Below are 18,702 nucleotides of genomic sequence, written 5' to 3' on the forward strand. Positions count from 1 at the left end.
AAACATCACAAGTGTTTATGGAGAAAACGATTGCCAAAGAAAGTCTGAGGGAGCAATGTGCGTGCATCCTCCAGGGTATCGAAGAGAGCAAAGAACAAAACCCTGGGAAATCTGTGTTGAACCCGCTCCAGAACAGTAGTGACAACCACACGTCTGCGTGACCCCGTCCCCGTCGCCTCTCTGGATTTATTAACTGGCAGATGCTCACCAGCGCCAGCAGACATCCAGTCCACGCTGCTGCTGGTGCTGTGGTGAACTGCATCCATATGGAAGACATACCACCCAAGCCTGCTGCAAGGCTTGCCAGTCCTGAGAAACAGTGGAATATCTACACATCTGTTTGCTACCAGTGCAAGGGCAGATGACGAGACAAACACTACCGGTACCTGCTCCTGCCCTGAGCTCACACACAGCAAAACCTGCTCTTCTGTTGTGCCTGGCTGGCCACTGAGCAGCACCTACCAACACCAATGACGGGAGATGCTCAGGCTGCCAAGATGATTAGAAAGAAGGGCCAAAATACTCCAGTGGAGCATTGTGTGCAGTTCTGGTGTCCTCAACATAAAAAGGACATGGAACTGTTGGGACGAGTCCAGAGGAGGCCACAAGGATGATCAGGGGACTGGAGCACCTCCCGTATGAAGACAGGCTGAGGAAGTTGGGGCTGTTCAGCCTGGAGAAGAGAAGGCTGCGTGGGGACCTCAGAGCAGCCTTCCAGTACATGAAGGGGGCCTATAGGGATGCTGGGGAGGGACTCTTCATCAGGGACTGTAGTGACAGGACAAGGGGTAACGGGTTCAAACTGAAACAGGGGAAGTTTAGATTGGATATAAGGAGGAAATTCTTTCCTGTTAGGGTGGTGAGGCACTGGAATGGGTTGCCCAGGGAGGTTGTGAGTGCTCCATCCCTGGCAGTGTTCAAGGCCAGGTTGGACAAAGCCTTGGGTGGGATGGTTTAGTGTGAGGTGTCCCTGCCCATGGCAGGGGGGTTGGAACTGGGTGATCTTGAGGTCCTTTCCAACCCGAACTATTCTATGATTCTGTGAGTGAGTGGACTGGTTGCTTCCAGTGACCTGGCTCACTCCCATTCTCCCTCTGCTCAGGATGGCTGGGTGCAGAGCAACTCTTGCAAGTATTTATGTTTCCAAGAGGCACCTCAGCACTGTTCTTATGTTTTGGTTTGCTGTTAGGTATAATAATAAAAGTAGGATGTGTGAAGGATGCAGCTCCAAATTTGACAACACAATTCCTATATATATCACTTAAAGGAGCTCACTCTTCTCTTATGTGGCAAGCCAGAGGATGTGGGTTTCTGCTTTCTCATGTGCTATGCACAGTTGATTTGTTTGTTCTCAGGTGTGAGGAACTTGAAGGAAAACAAAAGTCTTGAAAGACTTTGGGTCAGATGATTCACGAAATGCAGGAAATAGTAAAATTTTGTGTACCTGTGTCAAGGGTGAGATCAAAATACAGACTCCTTTAACCGCACAAAGCATTCAGGAGAACTTCTTGTTGATAATTATGCTTTTGGCTTTTGTTTCCATAGAAAAACCTGGTGCAAGTTCACCATATATTCTTACTGAATGTCCTGTACGTCTTGTTCAAGGTAAAGAAGTCAGAAACAATTGCCCCTGTTTATGAACACAATATTTGGCTCTGTGAGTAAGGCCATAAACTTTTACATACATGTCAGGTGAAAAAACACCAATAAAGCAATAAATAGAGGGAGAACACAGGATATGAGTAAATGATAATTTAGACAAATGGAGGCAAGTAGCAAGGGGACACTTAATAAGCAAACATGCCATTTGTAGTTGGAATTGGTTCTTGACTGTGCATCAAAGAAGGAGAGGAAAGGTCATTAGATGGAGACACTAAACTCCAATCAAGACAAAATACTGAACAAATAATTGCAGTGAAAAAAGCCTTCTACATTGATGGGATGTTGTAAGATCTTTTAAACTGCAATGTACTTACTTTTGTGATTCAATTACCTAAGTAACAACATTATGCCTTGGAAAGTGAATAATGCAAGAGGGCAGAATTTGTCATGAGGACACATTGAGGCACCACGTTTGGAGGAGATATCAAAACTGCCTCTAATGCTCATCCGAGGGCAGGGAAAAGACCACATTTAATTTCTGGCACTGAGAAGAAAGCACTGTATGCATGTAGTTTGCTTCTGTGTGATCCATGAGACCAGGATGGAGGCAGTTTGGTCGGGGGCATAGTGAGTGTGCGCTCAATGTGGAAGACGGAGTTCAGCGGAAAGCTGCAGTGCCAATGCCAGGGAAGTCCGTAGGTGCCAGGAAAATTCCCACCACCTTCATTCTTGGAGATGAGCTGAGCGATGCCAGCACAGGAATGCTGTGACTCAAAGCAAAACACTTCCCCAGACTTCTAATTGAAAACAGACTGACCTGACCATTGTAGCTATGGAGAGAGCTGTAGCTGCTGTGAGCCCTGACCAAGAATGATAGACTATGTGTAAAACCGTGTTATGGACAACAATTAGAAGGCAGGAAAGCTTGTCCATTGCACAGTGCAGACAGAACCAAGTGAGCCCCCGCTAAGGAGGGACTTGTGCCGGCAGGGTTGTAGCTCTGCAGAGCAAGTGCTCAGAAGGGGTTAACTGGGCTGTAGGGTGGCTTCAGGCTTTCCAGCGTTACTTGGTAGAGGAGTTGTCAGCTGAGAACTTGCAAACGCGTTCGAGAGATTCCCAAAAGTTCAGCTATGGGCAGCTGTGGGGAATTTCCCCCTCAGTAAGTTTTGCATTTCCCAAAGCGCTGTTACCACTATTATTTCCAGATTGGAAATGTGAGTTAGTGAAGGAGGAAGCCAAAACCAAGTGAAATTTGCATTAACCGTTTTGCACCTAGTTATTCCCCTGCTAATTTTATGAAACACCACCTCTTCTTTATGCATTTTATCCATAATTTTGATACATTCAATACCTTATACAGAAAGGATTTTGCTGTCAGCCTTTCCACTCTTTCCCTGTAAGAAAATCTTTTCTGTCAGCTGTGCAAAATGGGCTGATGAGATCCTGGAAGCCACTTGCAAGTATGTCTTATTACTGGACTTCTTGTCCACAAGGAATAAACATTACATTAGTAATGTTTTATCCCAGCATTTGCCCTCATCGAAAGTGGATTTCCTTTTCTAAAGTGAAAATAGAGAACAACAGCAGCAAAACAAATGAGCTAATTATTGTCTTTGCTGATGAGCAGTTTGGAAAAGTGGAAAGCGTAAACTTGTGCTCTTGAGAGAGCTGCAGAACATACCCAGGTCACACATCTCCATACCTGCCGCTTCATGTTTTACCAAAGGGCCAACATGAAACATCTTCTCAGTAATGAATATCTTGGAAGGTTCCTGTCCATGAGCGGCCAGGGAGATAATCACTGTCCTCTGCCAGCCAAGGTGTGATCTCTTCACCTTGCAGCCTGCCTGGGGATGTCCAAGGGGCAGCCGCACTGGATTTGAGGATGCTTTGGAAAGTCCATCCCTCCCTTGGATGCTCTGCTAACCTTTCTGCTGCTACAAGCCTGAAACAGCAGGGATGGGGCTGAAACTCTTCACTTCCTGCTTCTCCAGCATGCAGGCTCTGCTGGTTTTCCATCAGGAGGGGCACAAAGGTCAGCTCAGCAGCTTTTGGGAACCCTCCTGTTGGCTTGCTGCCATCCTGGCTGTGGCTCAGTACCCGCAGGAGCTGCTATGAGCCACTTCTGTTCTTGAGACTCTTCCGTTTGTCACCCAACTCTTCCTTATACTTGCAAATGCTGCCTGGCTTCCACCTCTCCATTTTCTACTCAGAAGAGATGATCGTGTGACTGGTTTGCAATTTCAAAACGAATTTCTTGAACTCTGCGGGGCCAGGGAGAGAAGGAAACAATAGGGAATGCTGGGGAACTTCAGTGACTAATCACAAAAAGTGCTTGAGAAATGTGTAATATCTGAGAATATTAAAGATGGGAAATGACATGAAGTCAGAAGCTGAGACCGGAGATCCTCCATCCATTTAATGAGAAACAGGAAATCTTGGTTGAAGATCAGGCAGTAACTGTTCTGGGTTCTCAAGCAATCCAAGAAGAAAACCAAAACCGAAAACCAAACCAAAGGTAAAAATGGGAAGAGCAGCAAAGGCTGTACATATCATAGTTGTAAATTAGGATGGTCCAGGGAATCCAACAACTGGTGCGGCTTTAGAATCAGGTAAATGATTAACCACCAGTGAATAAGAATTAGGACTCGTTCTGGAGGACCAAGGTGTGGAGTTACTTACAAAGAAAACTGTCTTCCTACAATTGCCTCAAAATCTTCAGGGATGTTAAAAAAGCCTCCCCAAAATGCAAGCTATTCAGATGGTGTAATTCATCTGGAGTTCCTCAACAACATTTTCCTTGGCACAGTATAAGGGAAAAGAAATAGGAATAGGACCAGTTTCAGTACCAGCAAGAGAGAGACGCTGTAGGAATAATGGGCAGTACTCGAGGTGCCCCTCGGCAGTGTTTTGGGGTGTACAAAGTTGCGCTACAAAGAAGTGAGAGGATACATGGATGAGATGGCAAGGGAAAAGAGCTGGAAACCCTCTGGGGTCAAAAGCGGAGTACTTTGAACAGAAGAAAATGGAAGATTTTTTATCTGTTGCTGAAGTCTTATTGCTTGCAATTGTAGTTCAGTTACTGAGTTAAAGAGTCCTCAGATGCAAAGAGCGCAGCTAATCAATGTAGGGAGCTGGCCAAAGCCGTCAAACAAAGGTGTAGCACAAAATAAACAGGGTATGGAAAAATACTGGAAACCATATCCTGCCACTGCAGAAATCAACTGGGGTTGCTGTGTTTGTTCTGCTTGCGTTAAGGGAGATACCAGTGGGTTCAAAGAGGAGCACCGAACGCCGTCAGTCATCAGGAGCGATTGCTCATGCAGGTAGAGATTAACTGAGGGGAACGGATTCAAGCTGCCTTTCCCATGGCCGGTCCTGTCTCTCCGTGCTGGCTCTGCCCATACCTGTCAGCCCTGCGAGGCGAAGTGGGGCACAGCCTGGGTATGGAGCACCCCATCCCACCCCTCCTGCTTTCCCTGTCGTTTACTTCTTGCGTTCACAGAGTCGCTGCGTTCTGATGAAATGGGAGGTGCCCTGGGAGAACAGAGGCTTTGCCTTATCTTTCCATCAGTTATTACGACATGTCGAGCTGCTGAGAAAGCGTGTAGCCTGTTTGCAGAATTTCTGCTCTGACAGCTCTGTTGTATCACGTCAGCAAGAGAAAACGGTAAATGGGATAGAAACAGTAGTTGTAATAAAAGAAAACTGCCACGGAGGGCCTCTAGCAAAGGCTAACTCATTCAGATGCAATGGAAGAATAAATATTTATACGCTTACATCAAAGTACAAAGTATCTTAACCACCACCAAGACAAATTCCTTTTCTTCGGGACTTTGGCTTTGGCAGATGTCCTCCCACCAGTGCTCCTGTGCAAACCCAGTGTGCTGCTGCTTGCTGAGCAGGCGGGAGAGCGCAGGGCTGCCTTCCCTGAGTGGCTGCAGCTGCAATGACAGTGCTGAGCAGCATCTGCATTTCCAGCTGCTTCATTTTTCTACAGCTTTCCATGACTTAGAGAACTGCTGAAGGGAAGGGTGTGCTGCTGGCAGAGCTGGCGTTGGACTGGCAGCAAAGCCTCCCCATTGAGCAGAAGCCAATGCAGCGTCACTGCCTTTCATTCCCTGTGTTCATGTACCGACTCTAAGTGCAAGATCTGCATCTGCGGTAAAGCTGGGAGCTGGGGAACGTGTTCATGTTGCTGTGAACATACTGGCTTGCTGTTCTCCACAATGTCTGTGGGATGATTCTGTGCTCTCCCATCGTACTGAGACCTCTCGAAGAGACTGAAACACGATGAGCTTGGCTCCACCAGCGTCATACCTGGAAAGCAATAGAGAGTCAGTGCAAACGTAATCAGCACCAAAGCTGGGTATCCCAGGCTACACCAACACAAACACTGAGGATAGCCCAGTCCAGCCAGATATAGTGCTGCTTCTCATGCCAGGGGACACCTTTTCTTTGCTCAGAATAATGTTTTTACTCATGGATAACCCCTGTTAGCTCATGCGGCACCCAGACGAGCTCAGGATTACACCCTGTAATCTGCTCCATCTCCAGGCATGTATTTGAGGAAGTGTCTGGGACTCCCCTTCCACACGGGGCATCAATTTTTCCAGACAGATGAAAGTTAATGGCTACCATGATTCAGGCGAGTAATTCTTGTGAAACCAGCTCTGGGGATGTTGCCTAGCAAAACAAATTCTGTCAGCATAGTCCCATGCTGTGACGTGGTACCGAGTATGCCACACTATATATAAAACCCAGGAAGCAGTCCAAGGGGAACGGCACATTCTAGCTCTGCTGCAGACCATACACAGAATACAGTGATGCAGAAAACTATTACTGGCTGCCTTTTCCAGCAAATGTAAGTATTTTTCCTTTTAAATTAAGTAAAGGCTAATACAGCTTCATTACAGTCAGGATATTCAGTGGCAATGTGGGTTTCAGGCTTGTTCTCCTCTTCTGTATATTCATTGACACAATTCCAGGAGGAATTTTGAAGGGAAGTATTTGTTTAAGAGCTGGAGGTATTTCCGTGTACCTCTCAGACTACAATGGCGCACCAGTGACAAATGAGAAGTTGTTATCTGGAATTCGTAAAGTGTCCCAGGAGAGCAATTTCTGCGGAGATAAAAACCAGTACGGCTGAAAATGCAACGTGCTCGTTCAGGAAACCTCTCGTGAGCCTGAACTGGGGTTTTGTCTGTATAAGGACTAAACATAAACTGTTTAGGTGTCACTGTCCTCGCACAGTGATCCTCCTGCGGGTGACTGTAATGAATACCACAAGCAGATGCTTTAAAAACTGTAAATAAACAGACGGATTGGCTTGGATTACTTTCTTCACCAATTCTGGCCATTCTGATGGGGTGGGAGCAGCTGCTCTGGAAACAGCCCCCTGTTCCCGTTCCCACTCAACCCCACCCCAGGCATGATCCAGGCTGCGCAGAGGGAGGGCAGGCACCCTCCCTGCCTGTCCCTACCCTGATGCAGGCAGAGGGAAGGGTACCCTCAAACCATCCTTGCAGCATGGCCAGCACTCCCTGCCTCCTGCCAAAGCCCTGACCAAGGCTGCACAGTGCTCGGAGGGTGTGCACTGCCAGATGCCAAACTGTGCTGGGGACCATTGGAGCACTCTCAAGACTGGTGAGCAGAGCTCTAGCACTTGGGAACGTCTTCCAGCTCTGCTGAATTTATTAGAGCAGATGTATCCAAACAGCATTTGGAGCAAGTATCAGAAACTGATATGCCTTTTTTCCTATCAAACATCTGCAACCCCTTGTGCTGTGATCGGTGAGCTTCTTCCTGATCCCTGCCCCTTGGTCCAGGGTGTCAGCTGTGCCCAGATTCCTTAGGTGGCATGAAAAGCCTCCGCACGTCAGGATAACCTGTAGCCTGCTGGTTGGGACATTCAGGAGAGATAAACATCTAAATCCCCTGTGGCAAAGGAGGAAATCAAACCTCGTTCTGCTGCATTCTGGATGAGAGCTTCAACCACTAAATTATAGTGTCAAAGGGGTGGAGAGAGGCAGGAGGGAGCCATAGCAATGCTGCTGTTTCCTGGGGCAGCTATGGCTTGAAAGGAAGGATGCCACTGACACATCTCTAACAGAAAGCAGGAAGGCATCTTCCATCCAGAAACCCCAGGTCCTTTTCAAAGTACATTGGGGTGTTATACAAAGTGTTGGCAGCATTACGTAAAATGCTGATGGAAGACATGAAAAACATGCTGAGATCCTTAGCATCCAGATGGGCTGCTTTGGGCCATCTCCTCTCGCTGTATCAGCTGCTCAGCTTCCTTTTCTAGTGCTCATCATTAGAAGAGCTTATGGGCTCATCACCAAGACCTGGCGTGCAAGATAGGACCCAGTGCCCAAAATGGGCTAAAATGAGCTAAAATGCTCTGAATGGCCAAGATACAGTTCTGGTGTCGATCCAGCTATTGGTGTTTTCTTCCTTTCGAACTTCTTATGTAAAGAAAAAAAGGATGGAGAAAATGTATGAATGAGGCCAGTTCTCTGGAGACATCTGCTTGTATCCACATAGCAAATTTCTGCTTGGTTTGGTTTGTTTTCCAGTGAAGTTTTAGTTTGACATTCTCCAGAGATGTAAAATCCCAAAGTTAATGTGCTGCATATTTTCCTCACTCATTCAGCTGCTCAAAGCAGCTTAGGTTTATTTACTACTCTTCATGTGGGGATCTCAGCCTCAAATTCAGCTGGAGTCCTGTGGCCCAGCATGTGGATTTTCAGTGCACGGCAGCCTGAGCCAGGTTACATGTACTTGCCAGCATGTAATCCACAACAATTCACAGCAGTAATCAGTTGTAAAATGAGCAAAGATCTTTATCGAGGCATGTAATTTCTCTCCTCAAAAATATGCTTAATGACAATAGACACAGAAATAGGCTGCAATAAAACAAATAACGATAGAACACTCTTAATGTACCTTGTAATGTAGCTCACTTGAGTAACAGGGTTCAACTCTAAACACCACAGCTTGGTTCTCTTCCACTTTTAGCTAGTGAGCTGTACAAGCTTTCACATTGTGGATTCAAATGGTTCCGTTCCAATAAATATTAATTTCATTGATGCTCTGTATAGAAACAAATGGTCAAACCAATACTCAGACATCAATGTTCAGAGGCTAACCTGCTTCTTCACCACTTCTTGCATCTTCAGCAGTGAGGCAAAGGCACTTCTTGGTGAGTATACACCAAAGGGGCTGCACCAGGACCAGTACCAAAGTTCCTTGAGTGCATGGGAAGAGCAGAGACCCTTGATTTTGGAAAGATTTTGCTTTCTCTAGAAAATGCAGAATCGTTTTCCTAGTTAATCATTGTGGAAAACTACAGCAAGACAAACTGTATCACAGCTCAGCTGATGTGCAGGACTACAGTTCTCCTACCTCTTCCTCAAAGGATTCCACTCACAAGCTGGCTCAGATACTTAGGAAAAAAAAAAAGAAAAGGTGCGTGTGAATCTTGGGTGAGTCAACCCGGTGCAAATCGAGTCTCTACAAGCAATGGGAATCCCATTCCTAAAAAAGCTGGCTTGGTACTTGTCATGGGAATCACTCAGATTTACCATTTTCCCATTGTCTCATCAAAGTTAAAAACCAGGCGAGGACTGAAGCAGCCATCCAGACCTGTAGGGTGAGTGTCCTGGAGAAGCTCTGGACAAACTCCAAGGTGCTCACACAAGTAATACCGAGAACTTGCATAAGGAGATAAGTGCTCAAATATGAAGTGCTCCATTTATCCACATCTCTGACCCCCTCAGTCTCCTTGGAACAGTCTCAGCAACCGATACCTTTCCTGAACAGTGCCCCTCAAAACTGGCCGCATACTTCAGTCAAGACCTACCTTTTGCAGAATGAAACCAAAGACTCAGCCCATGTGATTACAGGCGTTTCTCCTGTTTATTGCATTGCAAGATGGCATCTGCCTTTCCTGATACAATTCCTGCTGACTCCAGATGGGTGTTACCATCAACACGCTGTATTGATACCCACTTATGCCAGCATTGCTACCTGTGGCAGCCTTCCTCCTCCCCTGTCATGCTCTCTCCTCCTGCTTACATGTGTGTTCTTCCTCTCACTCACTGCTGCTTAGGGACCAGTCCTTGTATGGATCTGAAATTGTAATTGCTGGTCTGTGATAGTTGACTTAATAAGCAAACTTAATAAGCATGATCTCTATTCCTTATTGTAGTTAATGAAAGAGTACAAAATGTCAGATCTTTGCAGACTCCCATCTGATACATCATTCCTCTAATTTCTGATAATTAGCCCTTTCTTAGTACCCCATCTATGCATGACTTAATTGTAGTTCCATTTAGTCCACATTTCCTTAGCTTGCTCCTCTATAAGAATGCCTCATAGAAAATTCATGATTTAATCAAATTAGCCTTTTACTGGTCTTGTAACCTTATCCTACATAGGGATAGTTCACACTTGTACCTTTTCAAGGTAACATTACACAAATTAAAGTAATACCTAAAAAAGACCTGGGCACTTTACAAACTTCATTCCTGCTTAAGGTACGAGTATGTAAATGAAAGGACAGATCCTGAGCTGTTAGTCATCGCCAACCGATTCTTTATGTCATGAAAAGGTATAGCTGAAGTTAATGGATACTTTGCAAATATAGGAAATGAGTAGAGCCTTGGGATGCAATACTGATTTATTAGATTACTTCAGCATGTTGATACGAAATGACTGTGATGCAAAATAGCTCAATTGAAGCTGCCCAATTGGATGTGAAGGACCCCCCAGGCAGAAGCGGATTATTCAGGTACCTCTTTCCACTGAATTTAAGGCAAAGGGACTGTTTGCAATCTTGTATAGGAGATAACGGTCAGATGAAGATAACTTCCCACAGGTCTATAAACTTTCCCTCAAATTCCAGGTCGGAACTCACAAGTGGTTCATAAATATCCAACTGGATGCATTAGGAGATTCAACTAATCAGCAAACTGGAAACAGCAGTATAGCTCTCACGTGGAGAGTTGTAACTATAGCTCTGTTAAGCCCAAGGAGGAAAATGCTAGTGTCTGCCAAGAGACATCCCACCGGTGGGACAGCAAGTTGGTTTTAGGCTTTGTTAATGTTAACGAAGAAAAAGAAACTTAAATAGTACGTTTTAGCAGCAATGCTTGAAACAGCTTTTGACTTCTAGTTTACTCCCAAAGAAATGTAGATATAAGATAAGAACATTAGAGAAACGCTTTAAATGGTGCTGTAGCTGAGGCTGAGCTCCACCTGGACCAGTTTCCAGCCACGTGGCAGCCTCACAGCCCCAGGAAGCCCCACTCTGGCACTCAGATCCAAAAGCTCACAGGCACGGGGAGCTCCAGTGTGCATGGGGATGCTACCACCAACCACATCAAACCAGAGACCACATCCCTTTTTAGCACAACATAAAAAGCCCTGGGCCTCTGCAGCAAGCAGCTCTTTGCTTATGAATTTGGAGCAGGGATTGCGGAGCCCACCTTTTTCCTGGTAGCCCAGCACCTATACTTTATTGCCTATTCCCACACTGTGCCCAGGGATTCAATTTTATTTAGAAGCTACAGACAACACTTGAATGTGTATGAACAGTTGTGCTAATGACAGGAAAAGGAAATGAAATATGGCAGTTCTCAACTACTGATTCAACTGGGACATCACTTGGGATAGCACTCCCATCAGTTTATCACTTTGTGTTCCAGAATGAGTAATAAATATCTCATTTACTGTTCTACACAGCACAACTGGAAACCGTTTTCTTGCTGCAACACTAGAGAATGTATTCTTCATTCCCGAATTAACCCACAAAGGCAAACAGAAAAAAACCTTGCATAATGAAAGTAGCCCCGCTCTGAGCTATTTTTTTTCCGGTATTAGTCCAGAGTCATTCCAGTTCCCTGCAATGATCCCCGTGTTAATTAGAATAAAATGCTATCACCTAGGTTTATATGAAATCTATTTAATAATTGACGCAGTCTGAGGATTTCACATACCGAATGCTTCTGAAGCTGCGTAACCAACCAATACCACAATAATGCTGGAGTGTGGAGCATGCCAGCATGTGTCTGTACAAATGCAGGTACATAATAATTTGTCTGGAATCTATCCCACTAATTTTACATTTAATTACCCTTTTTTACATGTATTCTAGGTGTTCCTCCCTTACGGGCATTTCTATGGAGAGAGACCACATGAAAGATCTCAGAAGATACCTGGTATTTAAATACATCCAATACCTTGTCCTGTCTTCTTCAAATGCTGTCAGCACATTTCTGGGCCTGCTGGGCAGTTTGTATGCAATAATCATCCTGCAGTCTGCAAGGGTTTCATCCAAGTCCACTGCAGTTCTCATCTCAAGCCTAGCAAAGGCAGACCTCCTGGTTACTGTTAGCATCGTATCTGAGATGGTTGTACGGACCTTGGGTGTCAATATCTTATCTCCAGTGTTCACATCAGCTCTGCTGCAGAACCTCCTCAGTGCAAACACACACATCAGCTGCTTGCTGCTGAGCTGCGTTGCCTTCGAGGCTTACTTGATCACCTTCTTCGCCACAGAGTCTCGGCGTTTCCGGACGGTGAAAAACGCCACACTGACTTCCAGGATCATCTGGATCCTGGTGACTGCAGAGTGCGCCCTGTTCCAGGCAGATGACCTCCTGAAGGCCAGCGGCACTTCTGCTCTCACCCGCAGCCCATACGCTTTGCTGTTTCACATCTCCGGCATGGCCGCAGCCCTTCTCAGGTCCCTCAGTTACATCCTGGGGATTCTTTTAAGGATTGTCAATGTATACATCTACTACAAAATATTTTTTAGCATGTCCAACAGATCTACGCTAAAAACAAAGTAGAGACTGGTCCTCAGGGAAGCAGCACTGTGACACCCAACAGAAGACACTTCAATGCAATTTCAAACCGTTGGTTTGAAAACTGCTCAATAACTAGACCCAAGGCTCATGTTTTGGCACACCACAGAGTTTAAACCTTCCTGTTTCATGATGGTATTGAGCCTTGGCTATTCTGAAGAGCTTGGGGCTGGGGAGCCCCTTGGCACTGAAACACAACAGAGTCGGGCTGTGGGTGCCTGTGTCGAGAGCCTTAGAGCACCACAGGCTTGCTTTGATTGTTTGTAATCTAGAGTTTATTCACTTTACAGGTGAAACAAATGACATTTCATAAACGGTTCTAAAAACTAAAGCAACCCAAACATTTTTTGTATAAAAAGGGTGCTTAGGGTCTTACTCAGGGATCTGCTGAGCCAAGAGCTGTATGGTTGCGTAGGGAAGATGCGATCTATGTCCCAAACCATCTCTAACTCAGGTGACCCACCAGACTCAGCAGGTAGGATTGAGGGACAAGATGAGCACCAAGATGATCTAGCCTAGCTGGATTTGCCTTGCAGGTGGCATCAGCCCCTCTGTGGGAGTCCGCAGAACAGACACTGCCACACCTTGGTACATGCCTGCAGCTATTATTGGGAGGTTGCTACCACAAAGTTGTAAATAGGTTATCTCAGATCCCCCTTCGGACGCAAACCAGAGGTGCAAAACCAGAATGCAGTTGTTTGCTGCAGCCCCACAAGGGGGGAAGAGAATTTAATAAAACCCCTGTGTCGAAGGCTCCATGTACTGTACCCAGGGGGGTCACCAGTGATTTCGGTGGCCATGGTTTTGGAGACAGGGATGTGCTGTGGTTAGTGGTGCTGTTCCAGGTCCTTTGGCAGTGGTGCACAGAGCAGGGCCATGGATGTCTCTCTGACTGCTGGGGCTCGTGTGGATGTATAACAGAGCTGTTACACAGCTGGTGATTCCTGTGGTCTCCTCAAAGCACTGTGAGGTTACCAGTAAAGTACTGCAGATACCTCAGTCACACCCCAATGCACAAGTGGATGTAGGCACTTGCAACTACTCTTGTACTTTGCATGGGAGATGGCCTCCAGTTTCAGTAAAAGACTGATTTACAGATATTGAACTTCTGTTGTATGTTCTGCAGTCCAAAGACCATAAAAGGTGGGAAGACAAATAAAGTAAGCCAAGCCTCCTTCCCTCCATGATGCTCTCAGGCCTTCAATACACCTTGCCAGCTTGAACATCGCAATAACCTCTGCCTTTTTGAGAAGAGGAAGGATGTGGGGCACAAAACCCAAACATGATGAATTTCAGCTCTATCTTCAGATCCTCCTTCAGCCTGCATTAGGTCCTCACTCTCAAACTGGTACCAGCAAACGCCTGACATGCCCCAGTGGTAGCAGTTGCTTGGCACTTGGACTATCAGAGCTGAAAATTGGAGCTGTAACCTCTTTCCCAAGTGGGCTGCAGTTCAAAGCAATCCGAAGCACAGGAGCTGTCAATTGATGCTCATACTTCACAAACCCAAGGCAAACAACAAGCACAGAGGAATTTCCTGCTCTTTGCTCTGCTCGCCAGCCAGTGTCTGAATTTCGCAATCACGCTGTTTGTAGTTGGGCTCAGAAGAGTTTTCCTCTTTCACCAGATGAACTTGACCGAAAGGCAACACCCAAGAAAGGGGCAGTGAAACCGGATGCACCCATCATGCTGCTGCGGGAGAGCCTCCTCTGCCCCCGGCTGTCTTCATTGCAGCCAGTCTAAATGAAACTAAGCAGGGTTTTTACACATCAGATAAAGTGAGCACCATCTTAGTGAAGGGCAAATATCCCAACCCCAGGAGTGTGCATCTTACAGTGGGATCTCCGAGATTGCTCAAGTGCAATTTTTCCTGACATGGACTCCAAAGAAAATATTTTTGACATGACTGTACCCAGTTTAGTATCTCCAGAGTTGTCTTGGAGACTCTTTCTGCTTCCTTTCCTCCTTCTTTTGTGTTCCTTCATGATCCTTACTCCACTGCCTGGGAAAAGGCTGAATTTTTGCTTGTCAAAAATCCGTCAGTACTAATGAGGATGTACTTGGCTGGCTCCAAGAGGTGAAATCCTGAGCTCTTACCTACAATGCTAAAATCAAAAAACATTCTGACCCCTTTGGCTGCAGCAATACTCTTCAAAAACATGAATGCTGTTACTGTCCGAATTCACAGGAGTTTTCTGCCCAAGCGTAGTTATTTATGATCAATATGTCAGTGTTGGAGATGCTGTGGACAGTGCAGGGCCAGAAGCAAGTGAAGAGTGCTTGGCAGTGCTTCTTATCAGACTGCAAGGAAACACTGATAAGGGCTGCTCATCCCATAAAAGCAGAACAGAAATGTAATCAAGTCACTTAAAAAACCTTTGATGCATGTTGCCTAAACAAAGGCAATTCCTTCTGAAAGAAGGATGTCCAGTAACTTGATGCACTGTGGTACACTGTTCTTATTCTGGAAGCCTGAAGTGCCACTTTCAGGAGAGATGAAATGCTGCTTGAAGTTCTGTAATTAATAAAACTTCATTTTTTCTAAAGTGTGTGCATTACTTACAACAAATGGGTAATTCTTCTGAGGATCTCTGCCGGCTCCTATGGAAGCCCATGCAGATGGCTCAGTGCTCATGAATGGACCAGAACTGTGTTTGGTACACAAGGCATACAGGGTTTTTAATCTCTGAATTCACCCCTTGGCTCATGAATTTTTCCGCCTGATTATCCTGACAAGTGCTCTGCCCTCAGGACAATCCTTTTATTTAAGAAATCACTGAAAGAAAATGCTGAGCATGACTTGGCTTAAATGGCAGGCGCATATAAAGAATGGAGCCTATAGCAAAATGCAGCAGGCATTTACTTGTATCTGGAGATGAGGATGGCACGTACTGCGGTGGAGCAGGACCAAGCTGTGTGTTTATGAGTGGGTCATACCGTGGGTCATACCTTCTTCTGCTCTCTTGCCTATGGTGACATGGGGACAGAGCTTTTAGCAACTCTTTTAGTGAAGTACTGTATGGGCAATAATTTGATGTAGCTTTTAAACTGGTCCCTGTGCAAATGGATCCCTGTGTAGCACTTTGGAAGCTCTCCCGGCTCCCAGTGGGTCATATGGGACATAAGAGACCAAAAATGCTGCCTGGGCAGCAAGCAGAGAGAGATGCTGAGTGGGAAAGAAGGAAGGTGGGGTCATTTCTCAGGTTGTTGCTTAGTGTCCTTGCTCATAGGTCATTCCCCCATCTGGTTCGGGGGATTTGGATCCCCATCAAGTCCTCCAGCTTTCCCCAGGCAGGCAGACAGGTGATTACTGGGTAACAGCAATAGGAAGCCCTTTCCTGATCATTGTTATTTGTTGTTTTATTTTTAAAGGTTTAAGACATTCTTTTTCTCTCTAGATATACTGGTAATGATTGATGAATCAGTTATTGCAGGGGATTCATCCCCTGGGTGCCTTCTCTGTGCCTGATAAAATTGCACAGCCACTTCAGCATCAGTCGTGGCAGTATTTAAATCAAACCAACAGGGCTGTGGTGCAGAAAAGTGAGGGAACGGAGCACAAGGTGACACCGACTTCTGAAGGTGGAGAGCCCATCAGCTGTACCGAGATGCCAGCAAGCTGCCTGCAATGCTTGGAAGCTGTCCTAACAACCCGGCTCCCCCATATGCAATGGCAAGGAAATGACTGACACTTTGCAGCCCTGGTTTGGCAAAGATGGGAACAAAATGGAGTTACTGGAAGGTGTTGATTAGAGCTGGAAATTGGGACTTTTGCTTGGTGACAGGGAGCATGGCCGTCCTGAATGCGGCGAGCCTCATAGTCCCACACCACTGGGGAGCTCTCCTGCATATCAGGTTTTGAGCTCCACTGGAAACTGGGCAGTGTTCCTACATCTTCATGACAAAATAGAAGATTTTGTTACACCACCAGTTTTCAGTGAAAAACCTTGACAGAAAATACCCTGCGGACAGCTCTCCTGTGCCCCGCTGGACTGTGCCCTTTCTATTTGCCTTCTCAACCTTACCTCAAGACCTTTGGGATAGGACACATTTACAGATTGAGTTTATCTTACTGTCTTCCAGCACCAGGACATGTCTTTCAGCTGGGCTGTGAGGTTAAGCTTTGAATGACACCATCCACTTGTTTCTAATGTCTTTTGGGCACCAAAGGATTTGTTATTCTGACATTCAGAAACAACCAAAATTCACATACTCTGGAAAAAGTGAATCATTTAATACAAGACACTGCACCAAATGATGAGGAAACAGAGCTGAGACTCTCACACTGTGCAAGATGAGAGCTCAAGAAATTTCTTCGCAGTCCCGCATGACTCATTTCTGTAGAATGAATGAGCATTTTACTAACGGTAAGCAATCTAGCAACCAAACTGGTGTTAGTTTATGTTGTTCCTATAACACTCCCCATCAAAATGATGCTTATCAGCCGGACTAAACTTGCTATGAGTCCCAAAACGTTATGTTGGGTCCTTCTTCGTAACAGGTTTTATTTTCTGGGAAGTCACTGATGGAGATCTATTACAAAAATACTAATAAAACTAGGTTATCTATATAGCCTGGCAGGACACAGCCTGGCTCTTCCCAGAGCTGGGTGACCTGTTATCCTGCTGGTTGCTTTTGTACGTGCTAAGAACCACTGAACTCCCTGGTGACCTTTCCTATTCAAACCCTGAGGATTATGAACATAGAAACAAGTAATCCCTGTGACATTTTTAAGCATCTTCTAACCACACATTCCTCTGAAAGGCAAATGAACCCCCAAATAATCTTCAACAATAAAAGCATAAAATAAAGAAAAAAACCCAAAGCCTAGGGACTGTCCCCATTCTGCAAAAGTAACCGTGGACCCCCATAACCATGGCTGCTCCCATTACTTCGATTGCTGTGTCTCCACCTTGATGGACTGGCAAGAGAAATCCCAGGAAGGTGCAAACCAGGCTGCTGGGGACTTGCTCAGAGGCCTGACTCGTCTCTGATTTCAGTGACTGTGAATCAGGTCTGGACTGGAGCTTAAGACTCCCCCCATCTGACATAGTTTGAAGGAACAGAGGTTACCAAGTTGCGTCACCAAAAGCTAAGACAGGCGGAAAATACAATGTTAGGTATTACATTTGCTTAGCTGAGATGTACAGATACGATGATTATCCTTTCACAGCCAAAGATAGCAAGACTTTTATTAGCTAACTTTCAGACCACATCTGACTCCTTAGATGGCAGGAGGACACAGAGAAAAACCAAATGACAGAGAGATCTGTCAGCAATGACAAGAGATGCAGCATCTCTTGATGCTGCAGATCAAGAGAGAGCTTGATCTGCCTGATCAGATCAAGCAAGCTGATGCATCCTTGTATCTCCTGTCCTAAATCTAAGCAGTGAAAGCAAATTACTGTTACACACCACCATCAGTTTGTCCCTATCACCCCCAATTCTGGTCAGCTTCTCAAATGTAGAGGAAACAAATCTTACACAGGATGATAAAACAGATAAAAAGAAAGCATTTCCTTTCCCTTGTCAGCAGAAAGCTACCAGGAAGCTTGAAGATCCAGGGTCTACACATGGTTTCAGTAAGCAGCTCGTGGGTGCTGCAGAGGGGAGACCTTTCTCCTGTCACCCAGGGCTGAAGAGCTGCTTTGTGCACACCCTGCAGTGATGGGCTGAAACAAATCCCCAAGAGGCTGAGTAACCTCTGACTTTTCCCCGTGTTGGTACAACCTCTGCTGTACACAACAGCCCGCACTGTGAACCACTCACCACTAGCAACGCTTCTGAGAGCGGGCAGGATTTCAGGGCAGCAGTCAGGCTCAGAGGGATGGAGATGCTCCACAGGGATGCTCCATACTCCAGGCCCAGTGCTGGGGCAGCAGGACAGCTTATCGAGAGATCTGCATAGCTGGAATCCCCAAAGCACTTTGCAGTCAATGACAGAGCTTCTATTCCCTTTGTTTGCATCCTCATATGAAATGTCACAGTCGTTAAAGGAAAGGGGATTGCTCTACAGCCTACTAATAGACATAGGCTATTTATTTTTTTCACTTGAACTATGATTCCCTTGGAGGTTTGGGCTGGTTCGTGAACCAGCACATCTGACCCTGCACATAGCTGTGGCTGCAAGGTCAGGCTGCTCTTGGTGAAAAGTTCACAGACCCATCTGTCTGCCAAGAGCTTGGAGCTACTTTCTGCACCAAAATACTACAGCACTTCTTCCCCTGGT

The 18,702-nt window shown here is 45.8% G+C and overlaps 1 long non-coding RNA gene across 1 annotated transcript; it reads left to right on the forward strand.

Annotated features, from left to right (window-relative positions):
• Positions 1–6,385: 6,385 nt before the first annotated feature.
• LOC136019355 (uncharacterized) lies at positions 6,386–15,019 on the forward strand. Its single transcript, XR_010614830.1, has 2 exons — positions 6,386–6,466; positions 11,762–15,019. It is a non-coding gene; the product is annotated as an uncharacterized LOC136019355 (long non-coding RNA).
• The last annotated feature ends 3,683 nt before the right edge of the window (positions 15,020–18,702 follow it).

This window comes from Lathamus discolor, chromosome 9, assembly GCF_037157495.1.
Source record: "Lathamus discolor isolate bLatDis1 chromosome 9, bLatDis1.hap1, whole genome shotgun sequence".
NCBI classification, from domain to species: Eukaryota; Metazoa; Chordata; class Aves; order Psittaciformes; family Psittacidae; genus Lathamus; species Lathamus discolor.